Raw genomic sequence first — 18,420 nt, forward strand, 5'->3', positions numbered from 1 at the left:
CAAGGCCCTTTGGAGATCGGGGAAGGCCGGGAGTACGGAGAGAGTGCCGAGCAGCAGCAAGACGTGTGAGACATGCTGGTTGGGTAAATGATGAAAGGTGCAATTATAGTGCAGGCAGTTTCACTTCTTAAATATCAGCATGTTAATCGGTGATTAGATGTTTACCCATATGTTTGTGATTCCAGTGGCCAGCACCACAGCAGGTACGCATGTGGTACAGTAACATAGCTAAAATTTGGAGACAGTAGTTAAATGAAGACAGTTGCGGGGCGTTGATTGGGCGATCAAAGGATGTATGGATGTGGGTGGGAGGGTAAGAAGGAAGCTACTGAGAGTAATGTAGGGCTGATTGGATGTATCTTAAAGAACTTGTCGAAAGCAAGCATTGCCCTCTATTGTTGCAGTGGTGTTGAGAAACTGGTAAAAGTGATCCTCAGCAAGTTTCCCCTTGCTACTAAAGGGAAAAATTCTCTTGTCAATTTTGTTGAAGCATCTACTTTTCGTCTTCATTTTTTTCTGCTTTGACACATGGAGAGAAGTGCAATAGCTGTAGAAAGTTTAGTCCAACAGCTTATTGCTTTAGAATGTAACTGTAAAATTATTTTTTTTCACAGCACTACTACAACAGACGATTTTGAGGGCTTATTATTAGACTTTAAATTGATGTTGTGTGTCCATGATATGTGATGAGTCGCCATCCTCTCCAGGGTTGCTTCCTACTTTGCACCCTCTGAAAAAGCTTTGGGATTTAGCTTCTCACAATATTTGGCCCAAAGAAGTGTGTATAGAAAGCCATACTTCTACTTATATTTTATAGAATTGTGACCGGCCAAAACTCATTCCTGCAGCATTGATCACAACAGAACAGGTGACCAGTCCCTTACTTGGCACACTCTTTCCCTCAACCTTACCATACCAAGTTAGTTTTCTTTAATATGTATGACTGCACTCGCATGTTGGGAGCATATGTAGACTCTACACAGTGCTATAGATAGAACTGAAAGTAGGGTCTTGATAGTACTTATTAACTGCTTCACCACCGTTTTGCTTGAAGGTGTAGTAGAAAATCAGTGACTTCATTAGTTTCCGAAGTAGAGATGTTCACTATTGCAATGAATATAGAATTTAGTTCTGTATGGGTTAACATAATATTATTAAAACAGTTTTCTTACAAATTATACACAGGGCTTAAAACTGTGTTTCACTGTTATGATGTTTTGGGGTGTTCTCCCTCGTGTCTACATGTATTTTTATTTTTCTGAGCACTCTAGGTGTTTCTTCCAAATCCTAAGGATATGTATACTAGATTAAGTGGTGATTCTTAATTAGCCCAGTATGTATGAGTGTGTACTGTATGTGAGAGCATATCCTGTAAATGACTTGTGCAGAGCTGGTTTCTGCCATTCAGCAGATGCAGCCAGAATAGTCTCCAGCCTCCCATGAAACTAGACTTGGATTATGCTTGTTTACAAAATAGGCAAATAAAATGTGTGTTTTAGCTTTTCTGCTATTTCTTGTGTTTGTAATTTTTGTCCTGTCTATCTTGGGACATTTATTTTCTGACCTATTTATTTATAGGGTATGCTTGTTATTTTATCCTCACCCTGCCTGTTGTTTTTTTCTCATCAAAAATTGTGCAGTTTCACCCCCTTTCACACATGACACACAAAAAGCAGTGTAAGCTTTAGAATGCATACAGTACAGTATATTTCAATAAGTTTGTTGTCATGCTGTAGCTTTGTTACAAAAATATATTGTGCAGTTTTTTGTGACTTTTCGGCTGTAATCCTTGTTAACTCATGCTTTAACTGCACTAATTAATTTGCTTTCCACCTTGTACAACTCTCCTCTTCCATTTGCCAGCTGTGTTGCTTTTGTTTTTTCGTCTTTGACTCATTTTATCTGTGTCTTAAGTTTGTAGTGATTTGTGTGTGCTGGTTCTTAGTGGACTTGATTACTATTTATTTTTCTTTTTATTGCTTTTTTAACTTTTTCATTTCATTAAAATAAGTTTATGTATCTATTAACAGTTCTGCACTAAATGAAAAACATGCAAGCTGCAGGCTGTCACTTTGTAATTTTGAATGTGTGACGTGACAAGTAACAAACACAGTTTTAATGGATAGTTTTCATTAAAGCAGTTTTAGGAGACTTAAACATTTTTTTCTTTTGGAAAATCACTCGGTTACATAGGTATGCAAAGAAGTATATAAAACAACATCCTTTGGTTTTGTTTACTTTTAAAGTGTTAAATTACTGGATAACCTTTATTGCTGTGGGTGTGACTTTTCATGGAGTGTGTTAACAGCTGATAATTATGATTTTAGGATTTTTTTTTTGTAATTTAAGAAGAAAATAATTTGCTTTGAGGCAATAAAATACCCAACTGTACTGATAACTTGCAGTCACATGTTTCACTAAATTTCAAGATAAAGAAAGTGGAATCATTTCTGCTTAATTTGACCCTTGTTCCCTTTGGGTGAATTTGGACTCAACATGCATTGTTAAAAGAACTTTGTGAGTGTAACACTATAAGACTTCTTTTTGTATCATTGTTTATTTTTGCATATACTACAACATAACAGTCTGCAAGATTTACATCTTCCTGTCTTTCAGAGGTAAATTTCTTATTTGGAAAATATTTATTTTTAGAGAAATTTGTGATGTAATTTTAGCATAGCCTATTGTTTTAGTTAATGGACACTACTGTGCCTCACAGAGAGAGACTTGTTTTAATGAAAAACTGCACCCACCACATATATATATTAATTATAATATATGCATATTTTCTATTGTTACTAGTTCACAATGCCTTCCCACCCTCATACTTGCATAACAACTCATTATTACCAGAAGTTTTGTTTGTTAATTATTTACTTGGAACCTATGACCAGTTATGGAAGGATGCAAGTCTCAATCCTGGATGAGATGTTACTCCAACTCTCGGCATCTTTGATGTCCACATCTTTGCACCTGACTAATCTGGAGTTGTCCTTAGATATGGCCTGCAGTTGTTTAGGGTTGTGGAAAGATTGAGCAGTATTGCCTATTATTATAGTACATATACTATCTTATTATAAGCCTGTGCATTTTAATATTTTTGTGATTAAACCCTTATTAAATATAATCAAAATGTAATCACAAGAAATACTTATGTAAGCAGTAACTTAACCTAAGGAGTCCCCCAAACACACCCACTTTTACCTTTGTTCCAAGTTCTGCACTTTTCGAGGAACAGTGGCAATGCAAACTCACCACAACACCGCACACAATTAAGGGGACAACTGCCTCACAAATTTTCCTTCTACTTTTAACAAGGAAGTGCCAGAATCATGTCAATGCCAATTTTACACTGAATGCTTGTTCATAAACCTTTCTGTGTGAAACTTGGAAAGTGAAAAAAAGACCCGTTTAGATTTTTTTTTTTTTGCCGCATATTTGGTGTGTCCCACAAAGTTATCGTGTACTATACTGATAATGCTGCAATATGTTTAAATACTTTCTCTATATTTTGTTGTATGTACAGACTGATATTCCACGGTAAAATTCAGTAACACTTAAACATTTTCCTTAAGAGACTGTTTGGAAAGTAGAAAATGATTTTCCCTTTTTTTAACCCTAGTGCTTATCCTAATTTCACATTTGGTTACTTAAAGCTAAGTGCTGTGTTATCTGGATTTAGAAATAGGTATTAAGACTGCTTTATAATGCTTTGTTTTGCTAACTGTTGGAGGTTTGTGCATGGGAGACACTTTCCTTGAATCTGCCATGTATATCCAGTTTCCACCTAACTTCCTTTGCACTGCTTTTTGAGGCAGACTATTGATGCTTCTGAGGGGAGCTGCAAATCCCTGTGCAGCTGAGTAGTTGACTATTGCTCTTCACAACAGGCTCACTGATGTGAAGTGAAAGCCTTACTTTAGGACTGAATAAGAGCTCCTGCTCTCACTGGGAGAGGTCATACTTTGCCCTGAACAGTAATTCTGTGTATTTACAGACTAACAAACTAGAATGGGCAAAATAGTCTCCTTTTTTTTTTTTTTTGAAAGAGTGTTTTTATTATGAGGTGTGTTTTATTAATTAGCCAAACATGCAAGTAACAAATTGGAGGATGTGCCTGGTTTATTAATTACAAATACTTTTTCACTTTTATTTTTTTAGGATTTTCTGATGTCAGTCCTGTGAATAATCACTTTAGCGTATATAGGGCAACGATTTTTTTCTTAGGAAAGTAAAATACTTTATTTGAGAAATTAGTTAATGCTGTGCATGATTTTATTGCTCATTTTAATATGAAAATGCATTTTCATCAGACATCTTTAGCAATCTCTAGCAAAATTGTTAAGTATAATTTCCATTGTTGCCAAAGCTAGAATTTTATATGCTGCTTCTCACCAGTTTGTAAATGTAAATTTGTAAATATGAATGATTCAAATGTCCTTGTTTGAGGTTTGCTTTGAGTAAATACCATTGTTAAAGTGACTGATTTATGAACTGTGTGGTTTACAGTTTGCACACTTTCTTTAAAGATAAGAGTTACATTATTCGTCCAAGTTGAATTTACAGGATATTCTTTTACACCATATAGCATGGTGAGGTGATGTTCATAGTGTTTTTTTATGTAAAATGTGACTTAAAAAAATAAATAAATTTTCATTAAATCCTATATCTGTAGATATTAATGACTCATAACTGAAGACCGGTAGCCTCACTATTTTGTGTTTTAAACCACGATATGTTTGACTTGATCTGTGCTACTGCCCTAGTCTGCTATACAACTAAAACGATTGCACTCCACTTCATTCTTGTATATTTAGTTTCTGACTCTGTTTCTAAACTCAACAGATTGCTAGTTGATTAAATATAACAATGAAGTGTGTCAATGAAAAAAACAGTATTTCGTTATTCTAGTGAATTTGCTTTTCATTTTCCTTCCTAAATGATACAAAGAACAGGAAAAACAACAGCAGAAGATTTTTTTTAAGAGCAGTTTATCTAAGGAAGACTTGTCGATATTAGAATTGCTGGAATTGATCCATATGAATAATAATAATTTAAACATTTTAAACTGGCAATTTTAGGTCGAATGAATGGTTCTAATTTCTAGAGCTTTTGCATTGAAGATCTGCTTCTTCTCCTCCTCATTCAGTGGTCAGCAATCCTGTCTATTTACTGTTTACATAGTGTGCAGGATGACATGGGTACAGTATGCATGCCTGGGCCCTTGGGGAAGTGCTACAGTCATGAGGAGTTTAAGGAAAAAAAACTTCTAGTGTTTATTACTTCATAGAACAGTACAAACACAATAATGCTGTACAACTTAACAAATGGGAAATACTTAGACTTTAAGAATTTTAAGTGGTCATTTACACAAAAGTATTTAAGACAATTTGCCTTGATGATACATGAAATAAAGAGTATGTTCATTTAAAATCCATAAATTTGTGGTGATAACTAAGAAATATAATAGCCATACAACAGGAATGAGCAAAAGATGAAGACAGAAATAGTTATACATGAGCACATGTGTAAAGATACTCATAAATGTGTTATAAAGATCAGTTAAATGCATGATCAAATCAGCAGGCCTTTATTCTAGAAGAAATCATGTGATTGAGTTAGTGTATTTGAAAGTAGCAAATAATTTCAAAGTTTTGGAGTAAAACAAAGGAATGTGTGTTTTGTACCATCAGGAGGGAATAAACAAATGGGGCATGAACAAAGTATAAATTATATAGAAGGTAAATTAGAAGAACTTTAAAAGTTAGCATTGCAAATATTTTAGGCTGCTTTCATTGAACAATTAGGAGCCAGTGCAAACTGGATTATACTGGGGCAGGGATAATGCACTCTTTCTCATGTGATCGTGCATGTGTGAGAATAATGTGCTGCTATATTATGAGGCATCTAAAGTTTATGTAGATGGCATTTAGGAAGACAACTGCACATTGTATTACAGTGATCTGAACATGAAAAAAGTTTCAGTATTGTTTTAGTTCTTCACTTTAAAAAAAAAAAAAAAACCTTTAATATGTTTGACTTCTGCTTCGGTTCAGTGTGAAATTTCAAAACTACTGGAGGATCACAATAGCAAATCAAAAGTTAATAAGAACCAATTATTCAAGTTTAGCTGTTACAATCTTGCTATCCAAGTCTCGCACTTATTTTAAAGCATATTCTCTTAAAATTACTCCCCAAAATTTAAATTACGCATGTCACCCAACCCTGTGACCATTGACTATATAACCTGCTGCAAGCAGCAAGTTAGAATAACTTTATAATAGCAATTGAAAAGGAATAAGGAGATGATGATACATCACCACTAACACAACAGGCTATAGCCTAAAGTTGCTAAAGTTAGTTTGGTGCAAATAAAATACCTTGAATGTACTGCAAAACTTTCTGAGCTTTCCTTCACAGTACCTTCTTTTTTTATTTCAGGCATTGTGCGACTTTCTGAATTTCAACTTTTGAGTGTCTCCGCCATGCTGTATTACTCCTTCAATTTTCTTTTGCTGCTAATACCACTGCTCAAGCCAACAAATAGTACGTTTTTTCCTTGCCTCCAATTCACATTCGCAGAAATTCTTTTTACATACTTTTGCCATTGTCTTTTAACAAAACACTGAATGGAAGGGGCGATTTATATTGATTTGCATATTTAAATATATGAAATTCAGGGAGGAGTCATGGTGAAGCTGTAGGCGTGTGCGTTTAAAATTAATGTTGATTATGGTTTATAAAAGAAAAGTGCATAAATCTGAATTTTTCTGTGCAAGCAAATTTCCAGTTTTGTCCATGTGCCATGTTTTAGTGTGAATTCTACGGATGGTGCTATAAATGACACCCCAAGTGTGCTTTAATAATCGTTTGATTGGTTAATTATTTCTCTAGTAGATTGGTTAATCTTAGCTAAATGTTACAGCAGGCTTGCTCACTGTAATCAAGATAATTGTCTTTAGTGTATCGTGATGATTACCCCGATGCACTGATCGATTGGCCACCAATCAAAATCGACTGATATTTCATTTAATAAAAGACTAGATCGGTGATTGGTGAAAAAGGCTGATTACAAAACCCAATATTTTTTGTAGCTAATTTCCTACAGTATTGATAAACACCTGCATACTGTAAAAAATGATATATGATGTGCTTCACATACTTGAAAGCCCAAACAGCACATATTGATTTATGATTGTTTGAGTTTTCTCTCTCTCTCACTCTCTCTGACATTCTCTTCTCCTGACAGAGGGGGTGTGAGCAGAGGGGCTGTTCGCATACTGGCCTAGAGGATACGGACGCTCCTCTAAAAAATGCTGAAAGACTACCTTCACATTGCTCCCCTCCTTGCAGCTGCTTTCTCTGGCGGTGCTTCGCATACTTAAAAGCCCGAGCAGCCCTATTGATTTTTGATTGTTTGCTTTTCGCTCTCTGTCTCTATCTCTCTCTCTCTCTCTCTCTCTGACATTCTATGCTCCTGACGCGCACTCCTTTGAAGAGGAGATATGTTTGCATTCTTTTAATCGTGCACATCGTATATCATTGAGGAGTTTTATTTAATATGTAATACGTATAATATAGATAATTAATATAAAATATAGTAAATGTATATTTTAACAGCATTTCAAATTATTAAAACTTATGAATACATGTATATTTACATTTAAGCAGTGTTTGATTGCCAATATAAATTAACTTATGTGAGAATATATGTGAATGGTGAGTATATGAGAAATGGTCACTTTTTTTAATATAAACGAAGCTTTGTTTCAGATAGGTGCATTACACAAAAAACTAAACAATATGACAGCTTGTTATTAAGAAAAGCATTTTATTTTCTTTTATGCCATAAGTATTATTGATAAATACTTTTCTACATATTTTTAGTTAAAGGAACACTATAGGTCATCAGACCTCTATTTGTCTGGTTATGCAGGATATTAGTTGGAAAAGTTTTTTAAAGTGATAAAGGAATAAAAATCTGGATCAGCCGATCAAGTAACATGAAATCAATGGTCGGTATTAGCCTTAATAAACCTGATCAGAGCATTCCTAACCGAGTATAATAAAAGCTTTCACTTTTGTAATGCTTTTTTTATTCCTATAAAGAATTACATCAAAACTTCCCCTGTTTAAATGAAACTATATCACACAAAACTTACAGGAAACATTTGTTTTGTTCAGGGTGGTATATTGCTTATGTTTTGCTATGTTTCATATATAAACAAGAACGAATTATATTCACTACACTAATATTTTTTTCTGCTATTGGTGAGGCTAAATGAGTCATTACCCATTATTTTGATAAGGTAAAATCAAATGTTTATTTCCCCTGTATTTAGCAAAATACACCTAACTGCTTATGAAATGCCCTAGGACAGTGGTGCCCAATGCGTCGATTGCAAACGACCGGTAGATCGCAAAGGTAGTGCAGGTAGATCGCTTTGCATTCAAATTTTTTTTTTAAACCTTAGTCTATCATATATTCTCCTTATGGCATTTGCCACTTGATTGACATGCAGGGCGACCAGTCTGAGATCTCTTCTCTTTTAACACACTAGTCATCCTACACCCACAATCAAACACGTGAGCTACTGCAAAACTCTGGCTGTGATCTAGTTAGCCTTCCAATTTATATCGACCAAAGAAGGGATAAAAAAAAAATTGTTTAGGGAGGGTATGGGCTGGATGTGGAATTGGAAGAGGATTTTTTTCTGTCACAATCAAAGTGCGTTTGTCAGATCTGTCAATCTATCGTTGCTATTCCAAAGAAGGAAAATGTGGAAAGGCACTTTTGAACTGTTCATAAAAACTACAAAACTGACGTCCTTCCAAAAAGCGATCTGAGAAAGACAAAGGGGAGGGAACTAAAATCGCAGTTAATCAGACAGCTGTCATTTTTCACTCGGCTGAATTTAAAAGCTCCTTGACTGCATTATTCGGCTCTACTTATTTATGCGAGTCAGCCTTTTCCCACATGACGATTATTAAATCCAAATACAGTAAACCCTCGTTTATCTCAGTTAATCCGTTCCAGACTATCCCACAATAAATGAATTTCCGCGAAGTGGGATTCTTTATTTATAAATCAAATATTTTCACAGAGCATCGAAAACCTGTTTACGACCTTCTAAATACTTTTTTTAACATTATTAGAGCCGTCTAGACATGAAATAACATCCTTTAGTCAAAAGTTTAAACTGTGCTCTATGACAAGACATAGACAACAGTTCTGTCCCACGATTAAAAGAATGCAAACATATCTTACTCTTCAAAGGAGTGTGCGTCAGGAGCAGAGAATGTCAGAGAGAGAGAGAGAGAGAAACAGAGAGCGAAAAGCAAACAATCAAAAATCAATAGGGCTGTTTGGGCTTTTAAGTATGCGAAGCACCGCCGGAGAAAGCAGCTGCAAGGAAGGGAGCAATGTGAAGGCAGTCTTTCAGCATTTTTTAGAGGAGCGTCCGTATCCTCTAGGCCAGTGTGCGAACAGCCCCTCTGCTCACATCCCCCTCCGTCGGAGAGGGTGAGAGAAAAATCAAACAATCATAAATCAATACGTACGGGGAAGCACATTGTATATCACTGAGGAGTTTTTATTTAATATGTAATACGTGCTCTGATTGGGTAGCTGTTCAGCCATCTGCCAATAGTGTCCCTTGTATGAAATCAACTGGGCAAACCAACTGAGGAAGCATGTACCATAAATTAAAAGACCCATTGTCAGCAGAAATCTGCGAACCAGTGAAAAATCTGTGATTATATATTTAGATATGCTTACATTTAAAATCCGCGATGGAGTGAAGCCGCGAAAGTTGAAGTGCGATATAGCAAGGGATCACTGTACTGTAGTGACCATAAATGTATTACATTGTTATTGTGCCATTAAGGTTATTCAGTTATGCAAGGTACAACAACATACATTGTAGGTATAAAGTATACTCAAGATAGAGATTATATATATATATATATATATACACACACACACATACATACAGTGGCTTGTGAACTTTTCCACATTTTGTCACATTACAGCCACAAACATGAATCAATTTCATTGGAATTCCACGTGAAAGACCAATACAAAGTGGTGTACACTTGAGAAGTGGAACGAAAATCATACATGATTCCAAACATTTTTTACAAATAAATAACTGCAAAGTGGGGTGTGCATAATTATTCAGCCCCCTTTGATCTAAGTGCAGTCAGTTGCCAATAGACATTGCTTGATGAGTGCTAATGACTAAATAGAGTGCACCTGTGTGTAATCTAATGTCGGTACAAATACAGCTGCTCTGTGACGGCCTCGGTTGTCTAAGAGAATATTGGGAGCAACAACACCATGAAGTCCAAGGAACACACCAGACAGGTCAGGGATAAAGTTATTGAGAAATTTAAAGCAGGCTTAGGCTACAAAAAGATTTCCAAAGCCTTGAACATCGCACGGAGCACTGTTCAAGCGATCATTCAGAAATGGAAGGAGTATGGCACAACTGTAAACCTACCAAGACAAGGCCGTCCACCTAAACTCACAGGCCGAACAAGGAGAGTGCTGATCATAAATGCAGCCAAGAGGCCCATGGTGACTCTGGACGAGCTGCAGAGATCTACAGCTCAGGTGGGGGAATCTGTCCATAGGACAACTATTAATCGTGCACTGCACAAAGTTGGCCTTTATGGAAGAGTGGCAAGAAGAAAGCCATTGTTAACAGAAACCATAAGAAGTCCCGTTTGCAGTTTGCCACAAGCCATGTGGGGGACACAGCAAACATGTGGAAGAAGGTGCTCTGGTCATTTTTTTCCAAATGCAAAACGCTATGTGTGGCGGAAAACTAACACTGCACATCACTCTGAACACACCACCCCCACTGTCAAATATGGTGGTGGCAGCATCATGCTCTGGGGATGCTTCTCTTCAGCAGGGACAGGGAAGCTGGTCAGAGTTGATGGGAAGATGGATGGAGCCAAATACAGGGCAATCTTGGAAGTAAACCTCTTGGAGTATGCAAAAGACTTGAGACTGGGGCGGAGGTTCACCTTCCAGCAGGACAACAACCCTAAACATAAAGCAAGGGCAACAATGGAATGGTTTAAAACAAAACATATCCATGTGTTAGAATGGCCCAGTCAAAGTCCAGATCTAAATCCAATCAAGAATCTGTGGCAAGATCTGAAAACTGCTGTTCACAAACGCTGTCCATCTAATCTGACTGAGCTGGAGCTGTTTTGCAAAGAAGAATGGGCAGGGATTTCAGTCTCTGGATGTGCAAAGCTGGTAGAGACATACCCTAAAAGACTGGCAGCTGTAATTGCAGCAAAAGGTGGTTCTACAAAGTATTGACTCAGGGGGCTGAATAATTACGCACACCCCACTTTTCAGTTATTTATTTGTAAAAATTGTTTGGAATTATGTATGATTTTCGTTCCACTTCTCACGTGTACACCACTTTGTATTGGTCTTTCACGTGGAATTCCAATAAAATTGATTCATGTTTGTGGCTGTAATGTGACAAAATGCGGAAAAGTTCAAGGGGGCCGAATACTTTTGCAAACCACTGTATGTATGTATATGTATAATTTTTAATGTAGGTAGATCATTTCGACCTGGTCATTTTAAAAGTAGCTTGCAAGGCGAAAAAGTGTGGGCACCCCTGCCCTAGGATATAAGCCACTGAGGGCAAAAATGTACCTTGAAATATGTTTTGTTTCTTTATTGTTCTTTAGCATTAGAAATTATTTGATAGTACAATACTTAGAGGTTTTTGTTGTCCATGTTTATGAGGACATGTACTTTAAAATGCTTGAAGCTTGCAATTGGCATATTTTAGTACACAAGGCTAATCTTAGGCCACCTACAGTGCAACAGTGTTTGTTTGTGTCAAGTCACTTATAAATCATGTCCAGCTGTGTAGTGATTTTTTTTTTTGTTTGTTTTGTTAACATTAAGGTGTCTGCTGTAGTAATATATTTTGGATCTTCTGCAGGCTTTAACAGACACCTTAGCTTTATTTTATTATCTGTATAATCTGTTGACCTTGTGTCATTTGCCATAATTTCACTGCTCCAGAACTGATAACAGCAAAGCAAGATTTTTTTTACATTTTTCCTCGATCATGTAATGTATAAACATTTCACCATTTAAATGTACTATGTATTTTGAGTTGATGCAGTAAAGTAATATTCAGAGGTTTGTTATTGTACTTTAGGTGACCACTGATACGGTATTGCATTCTGAAAGAGACACTGAAGGCATAACAAAAGGAAAATTTTATTTTAAAAATATAATCCATACACTTTAGATTCTGTGGAGTTTCCTTGTTTAAGGGCTTACACAAAATTTGTCTAATTTATACCATATGTACGTAATATTAAATATTCATATTTAATAAACTGCTACATGTCTGATAGGACCAACTTTTAAAATTAATCTCATTGTTCATGTTGAGGTGTTTGTTTTTTTTCTTTTTCCTATATTTTCCCATTTAAAATATTTCAAGGAGCTTAGAGAAGCTGTTGAAATGAAGTGCATTTTTCACTGTGCACTTGAACAGAAGTATGAAAGGAAGGTTGTTTCATGTAACATCTAGCTGTAAAATGAAAGTCCCATTTCACATAAGCAGTCATGAAAGATTTCTCTTCAGAAAGTGCAAAGATGAGGCATAAAAAGGGGGTAGGGGAGTGGTAGCTTAGTTCAAATTTTCTCTGTATTTTTATGATGGAGAGATCCAAAGTTTTATTAAAACTTTATTTTAGTTTTATTAAATGAGAGTAGAACTGGGGAAAAGAAGCATCTGAGTAAACTAGTTGTCATAACAAGGTTTATTGTTAGTAAAACTGTTTCTCACAGATTTTTAGAACATTGGCCTTTTTTTTAAACAGATACTCATTGATATTCATGGTTGAAAGGGTCGCCTTGGCAATCTCATAGGAATAGAAGTTTATGGATTCTTACATGGATTAAAAGTTCACATTGGGAATGGTCCAAGGGAGCAGTTAAAAGTGAAAAACACAAAATTCATTTCTCTCTTTGAATTAATATTTTAGATGTTAAGCTGTTTATTCTGTCCAAGCCAGTGACACTGAATGAAGGTTATTTACCTTTTAAAATTTGTAACTTTTTCATTTTTTGTAGCAGTTGTTAAAACCTAAACTCATAGTAAGTTTTATTTATTTTTTTAATTTTTTCCCCCATCTCCGACAATGACACAGAATAAAAGTAATGAAATAAGTTGATTACATTTGTATGTGTTTTTTTTTTTTTTTTAAACTGTTAAATTTGTGATAGAAACAAATTTTAGATCACAAAAGATAAATGTTCTGAATTTTCATAGGAATGACTGAAAATTTGGGAAAAGCATCACTTTGCACTTATGCAGCCATTTGGACTGATTACTATGACAGTGAAATAAAATATAGCAAAAAGTTGTACTTTTCATTTGTTGCTGTTTTATTATTATATAAATCTTAGACTCTGAAAAAGCATGCAAGTCATGCAAAAAGACAATTTCCCTTTGGGAATTAATAAAATTATGTTAAATTACATTTTTTTTTTCTGCATCTGTTTATGCAAAGATAAAGTTCACAACAACAAATATAAACCTGACACTGACTTCTTGACAATCCTAATTTTAAAAATGTGTTACAAAACCACTTTAAGATTTTTTTCTAAATTGCAAGATTACTCACTGAAGCAGCTACTGAGAGCCCCAACGTACAATAGAGTCAGAAATAAGTAGCCTGAACTGTGATGCAGACCAAGACAAATGTGCAAACCCAATTTCCTGTGAATCGGTTAAGCTGTTCTGAAGTGATACCCACAATGACAAACATACATTCTTAACTTTATTTTAGTGATGCTCCAGTTGATCGGCTAATAATTGAATCTGGCTGATTTTCACTACAAAAGATCAGTAAATTGGCTGATCGCAAAAAAATATTTTTCTTTTAGTTCCTGATTGTCAACACTCTATGGTAATTTAGTATCACCATAGTTAAACTAGGGAAAGTGTGTGTGTGGGTTTTTTTTTTATTAAAAGCTGTGAATGAATGTCCTGTAAACAGAGAGTACTAAGGCAGGTTTTACCATAGAAGGAGAAGATTGGAATATCAGCCTTTACATAAAAGAATGAGGTGTAATAAATTGAGAAAAAGAAGTCGGAGGAGCCGTTCTGTGCAGTTAGACCAGCTGCACGAAACACAACTTTAATGATTTCAGACCTGTTTATTTTGTCCTTTTAATTAAAATGCGCACTGCATAGCTGAGTTTGGATGTTAAGTGAGCTTGTCTAAGTAGGGAAGCTAACATTTTCAATTGGAAAAAGAAAACGTAAAGAAGAATTTGAAATTGTTTCTTAGTAGACAATTTTTTTTAAAAGCAAACTTTGTCTGTTTTACTTGGTAATCTTGTTAGCCTTGTGTCTTCTTGCTTAACATCTTGTAAAATTTGATATGTTGATGAGTTTTTTTGTTTTTTTTTTTTAATTTTAAAGGGTTTGACTGTTTTTGCATGTCATACAGTATAGGTTTTGGTAAGAAGCAAGTATTGCATATTAAAATGGCAATCCATATATATAATAACACCTCAAAAATTAGGATTGGCTGGATTGTTATACCCTTAAAAATAAAAATAAAGTGCCTGTTTAAATATCGTAAATGTGTATTTTAACAGCAAAAAAGCTGTAGTGCAATTAATAATAATATATTAATGTAATGTATATGCAATGATGAACTGGTAATATCAATTAATTGAATCGGTTTGTGAAAATATATATTTTTTATTTATGTATTTTTTGTTAATTCAGGGATGACATGTAGCTTTAAAATGAAGCGTTTGATATAAGAGAGAAAGAGGGTATAGGTAATTCTGAAAATACCCTGATACCTGCTCTCAGATGATAAAAATAAAGTACCATCAACAAAATGAAACTAAAGTGCCCCAAGAAGAGAATTTAGAAGGCTACATAATGGCACATTCTTATAAAGAACAGCTGAGTTGAATTAAGAATTACACAAACTCCTCCCTCTCAGTTATACTGAAGTGAAGTTTGGTTTTACTAATATTAATATTGGTTGTTCAGGTTGTAAGTTTTCTACTACTTTTGACATCTATTATTTAATACCTGGTTTCTCTGGGGGAAAAAAAGCATAAGTAAAGTCTGAATAAGGGGTGGGTACCATAAGAAAAGTTATTTCATATTTTCCAAATGTTGGATGTTAACAGTACATATTATGGTATATATCTAAAAATTTCATCTTTCTGATTTAATTCGTATCGGTACGGTTACTGGAGTGGTGGTGAAGATTTTGAGATCAAAGATTTATTTGCATTCTGTTTGAATAGTTAAGTAAACTGCAATTAAACAAATCAACCAGAGAGCACATTTTGCAAATAATGTAAGTGCTGTTATAGAATGAAACCTGTCTGGCAGCAATGCATCCTGTGTACCATTTTCACCCAACTTGGAACACAAAATATGTGGCATATTGTGGATGGATTGCGCTGTGTGTACAGAGTGCAGCCCTGAAGAGTACAGCACATGTGAAATTGATGCTGGCTGTTTTCTTTCTATTCCAAGGTATGTCAAAACATTGCAATGCACAGACAGCATACCCAGTATGCAAAAGTTAAAATAAACCGGCGACATTCTTTGTGTATGCATCTGCAGTAAAACCATGTGTGAGAATGTGGTTTAATACATGTACCAACATTTCAATATGCCTGTAATTTTTTTTTCCTCTGTCTCTAAAAGGCACCTAATTATTGGCCAAGTACCATATTCCATCACTCCTTCCATGTTCACAAAGAAAGCACATTGTTTGTTCTCACATTTCCATTCAATGTGAGGTCAGCGGAAGCATTGCTAATGACCCACCTCTGTTTTTTGTATATGCAGCTTACTCCATCCACAATGTGCCACCTTGAATGTTTTACTTTCACTGTATTGATGCGGTTACGGGGGGTGCATTTAATGTCAAGTTTGTAAAAACATTGCAGTGCAGTTTTAGGTGAGTTTATACAGTATATACATTTTTAAGTCAACTGAAATGTCTTGTCAGGGGTTGGGGTTGATTCAATCATATTATTTAACTTATTTTTTTCTAAAACTTGATTTGTGTATGGAATGTTATTTGATTTTAATAAAATCAATAAAAAAAATAACTGAAATATCTGGAACAGACTTTCAAAATAGCACACGATCTTCATGTACTGAAAATATGATGGATAAGTGATATTTCTTTATGTATTTTATAGTTGTCTGGAGGAAAGTGAGACTGCAGTTCACATACCACACTATCCCCTGGTTCCATGAGCTGACCCAAGGCCCACTGTTCTTTCTCTGTCTTCTTTTTCCATCCCCCCAGTTTTACCACAGTATAAATATCTGAAATTTTCTCCCTGGTTGACAAATTCCTATTGTTAATTTGTTTCTGCTGATGTACTAATTATCATACTTTGAATGTTACCTCACGTGCCTTGTTTATTGATATCATCTGCCCCACTCTGCCTGTCTGAGTGATTGATTATTTGTTGAGCACTTTCAAAGGTAGCGACGAGGAAAACTGAAAGATAAAGTTAACTTCACAGGAGAACCTCTGGCCTTGTTGGAGTGGAAATTGAAATTATTAAAAAAGAATAAGTTATGATAAAAGATGTCTGAATCGGAATATGAATATCAAAGTACTTTTTAAGTTGTGGGTTTTTGACCTCCCCAAACACAATTTCATCCCTGCCTTCACCAGAAGCTGTACTCCCTTTTTCTTAAATATAAAGGGAGGATTTCTCTCCCAGTTTCAAAAATGAATTACAAGTGAACCTTGAAACATGTATTCTAATCTTTTCTCTTGTCACTTAGCTGAGTGAGACAAAATCAGAGTATAATAAACTACTGCCTGCTCTCTGTATTGTATACTGTTTGGGAAATGAGTGTTGCTGAATGAGGAAGTATTCAAAAGTACTATTCTTACCTGGCCAGTTAAAACTCTTGAATTTTGACTTTTTGCTGATTTCCAACGTTTTATCTTATAGTGGACATGTAGGTTAATTCTTCTAGCTTGTCAGGTGAGGTATAGTCATCCTTTAAGGTGATAAAACAGTTAAAAAAAATAGCCGTCTGCGTTTCAAGGTTGCAGTAAAAATAGTGTAATTTGGTTTTAACTGGAGATGCCTTATCAAATTGCGAAAATTATGTGCTATATACCAAGACCACCTTACAAATTCACTTACAAAATCATTCTTTGTCTAAGGAATTTCACTTCAGTTAGATGTTTTAAGTCCAAAAATATTAGCTCTAGTCTGAGCGTCATGTGTCATGTGATATGCTAAAGATTTACACATTACTTAAAACAAACAGCATTTTTGCATAGTTGGATATCAGCCTGTTTCCCTTCACCATCAATATTTTTTCAAGGTTTCATTTAGAGAACTTTGTATTTTCTGGACATTGCCATTGATTTTAAGGTTTATGTAAATGTGGCTACACTTCTTCAGAAATGGTTGTTTGCCTTATATTTGGATTACACAAACATTGTGTTACAGGTGTCCACAAAGGTAATGTGTTGTTGTTTGGAGCAAAGGGATGAAAAATCCAGTGTTTGGTGTTATTAACTGACATTAAAACTCATGCAAACAAATATTTTCACAAAAAATATTTCAATTATGAATCGAGCAATGCATTTCAGCAGTAAAGAAATAATAGACTCTTAATATATGAAATTATTGGTATATACTAATGACATATGGAAAGCAGCATTCTAGAAGGTGACAAAGCATATTTTTTTGAGAGAAACAAAGAATCAAAAAGGAATCTTTGTGTTGCTCACTAACAACCCTGGGAAAAATATTATAAAGAAAATTGTTTTTCAAAAAAAAACTTTTTACAGAGCCTGAGTATTTTACATTTTGCATTGAGAATGTAATACATTTTACTATTTCTTTGGTAAGGATTGGGGTGCTTTTGCCAAACCTATTTTGAGTTGTACTGTAATTTTGTTTAGGATTTTCTTCCTTTCCACAGCTAAATTTGTTGTTTAAAATGTCTTTTGTTGCAGGGATGAAAGAAAAAGAAGCTCTTTGCAGAGTTGCCAGGTAACCACATAGCAGTAACACTGTTGTAGACTATGGAAAGTGCTGGCAAGTAGCATAAGACGCTTCTTGCAATCAGACTGATTTGTATCTGGTAAGACATCAACTTAATTGTGACTGTTAAAGTATGTTCTTGCATGTTTGCCTGAAAGTATTGTTTACACAGATTCATATTGTAGTTTCTCAGTGTGTGTCATGTTTTCAAGACAAGTTTACAACTTTTTCACTTTGTAAAATAAAAAGTTCTCTGTATAGTTTCACTTAAAGCAAGTGTCTTGGTAAAATAACACCACCATGTCGTGCTTGCGGAAAAAATACACTTAAGAGTTTGTAATATTAAA

The 18,420-nt window shown here is 34.9% G+C and overlaps 1 protein-coding gene across 4 annotated transcripts in view; it reads left to right on the forward strand.

Moving 5' to 3' along the window:
* Positions 1-18,420, forward strand: part of jade3 (jade family PHD finger 3) — a 67,878-nt gene that overhangs the window by 515 nt on the left and 48,943 nt on the right. For all 4 annotated transcript variants that reach the window (XM_039744730.1, XM_039744726.1, XM_039744728.1 and 1 more), the window contains exon 2: positions 18,046-18,173. The gene's annotated coding sequence lies outside the window, so the exon portion shown is untranslated. The remainder of the gene's footprint in view (positions 1-18,045; positions 18,174-18,420) is intronic.

Source organism: Polypterus senegalus, chromosome 2, assembly GCF_016835505.1.
Source record: "Polypterus senegalus isolate Bchr_013 chromosome 2, ASM1683550v1, whole genome shotgun sequence".
Taxonomy (NCBI): domain Eukaryota; kingdom Metazoa; phylum Chordata; class Cladistia; order Polypteriformes; family Polypteridae; genus Polypterus; species Polypterus senegalus.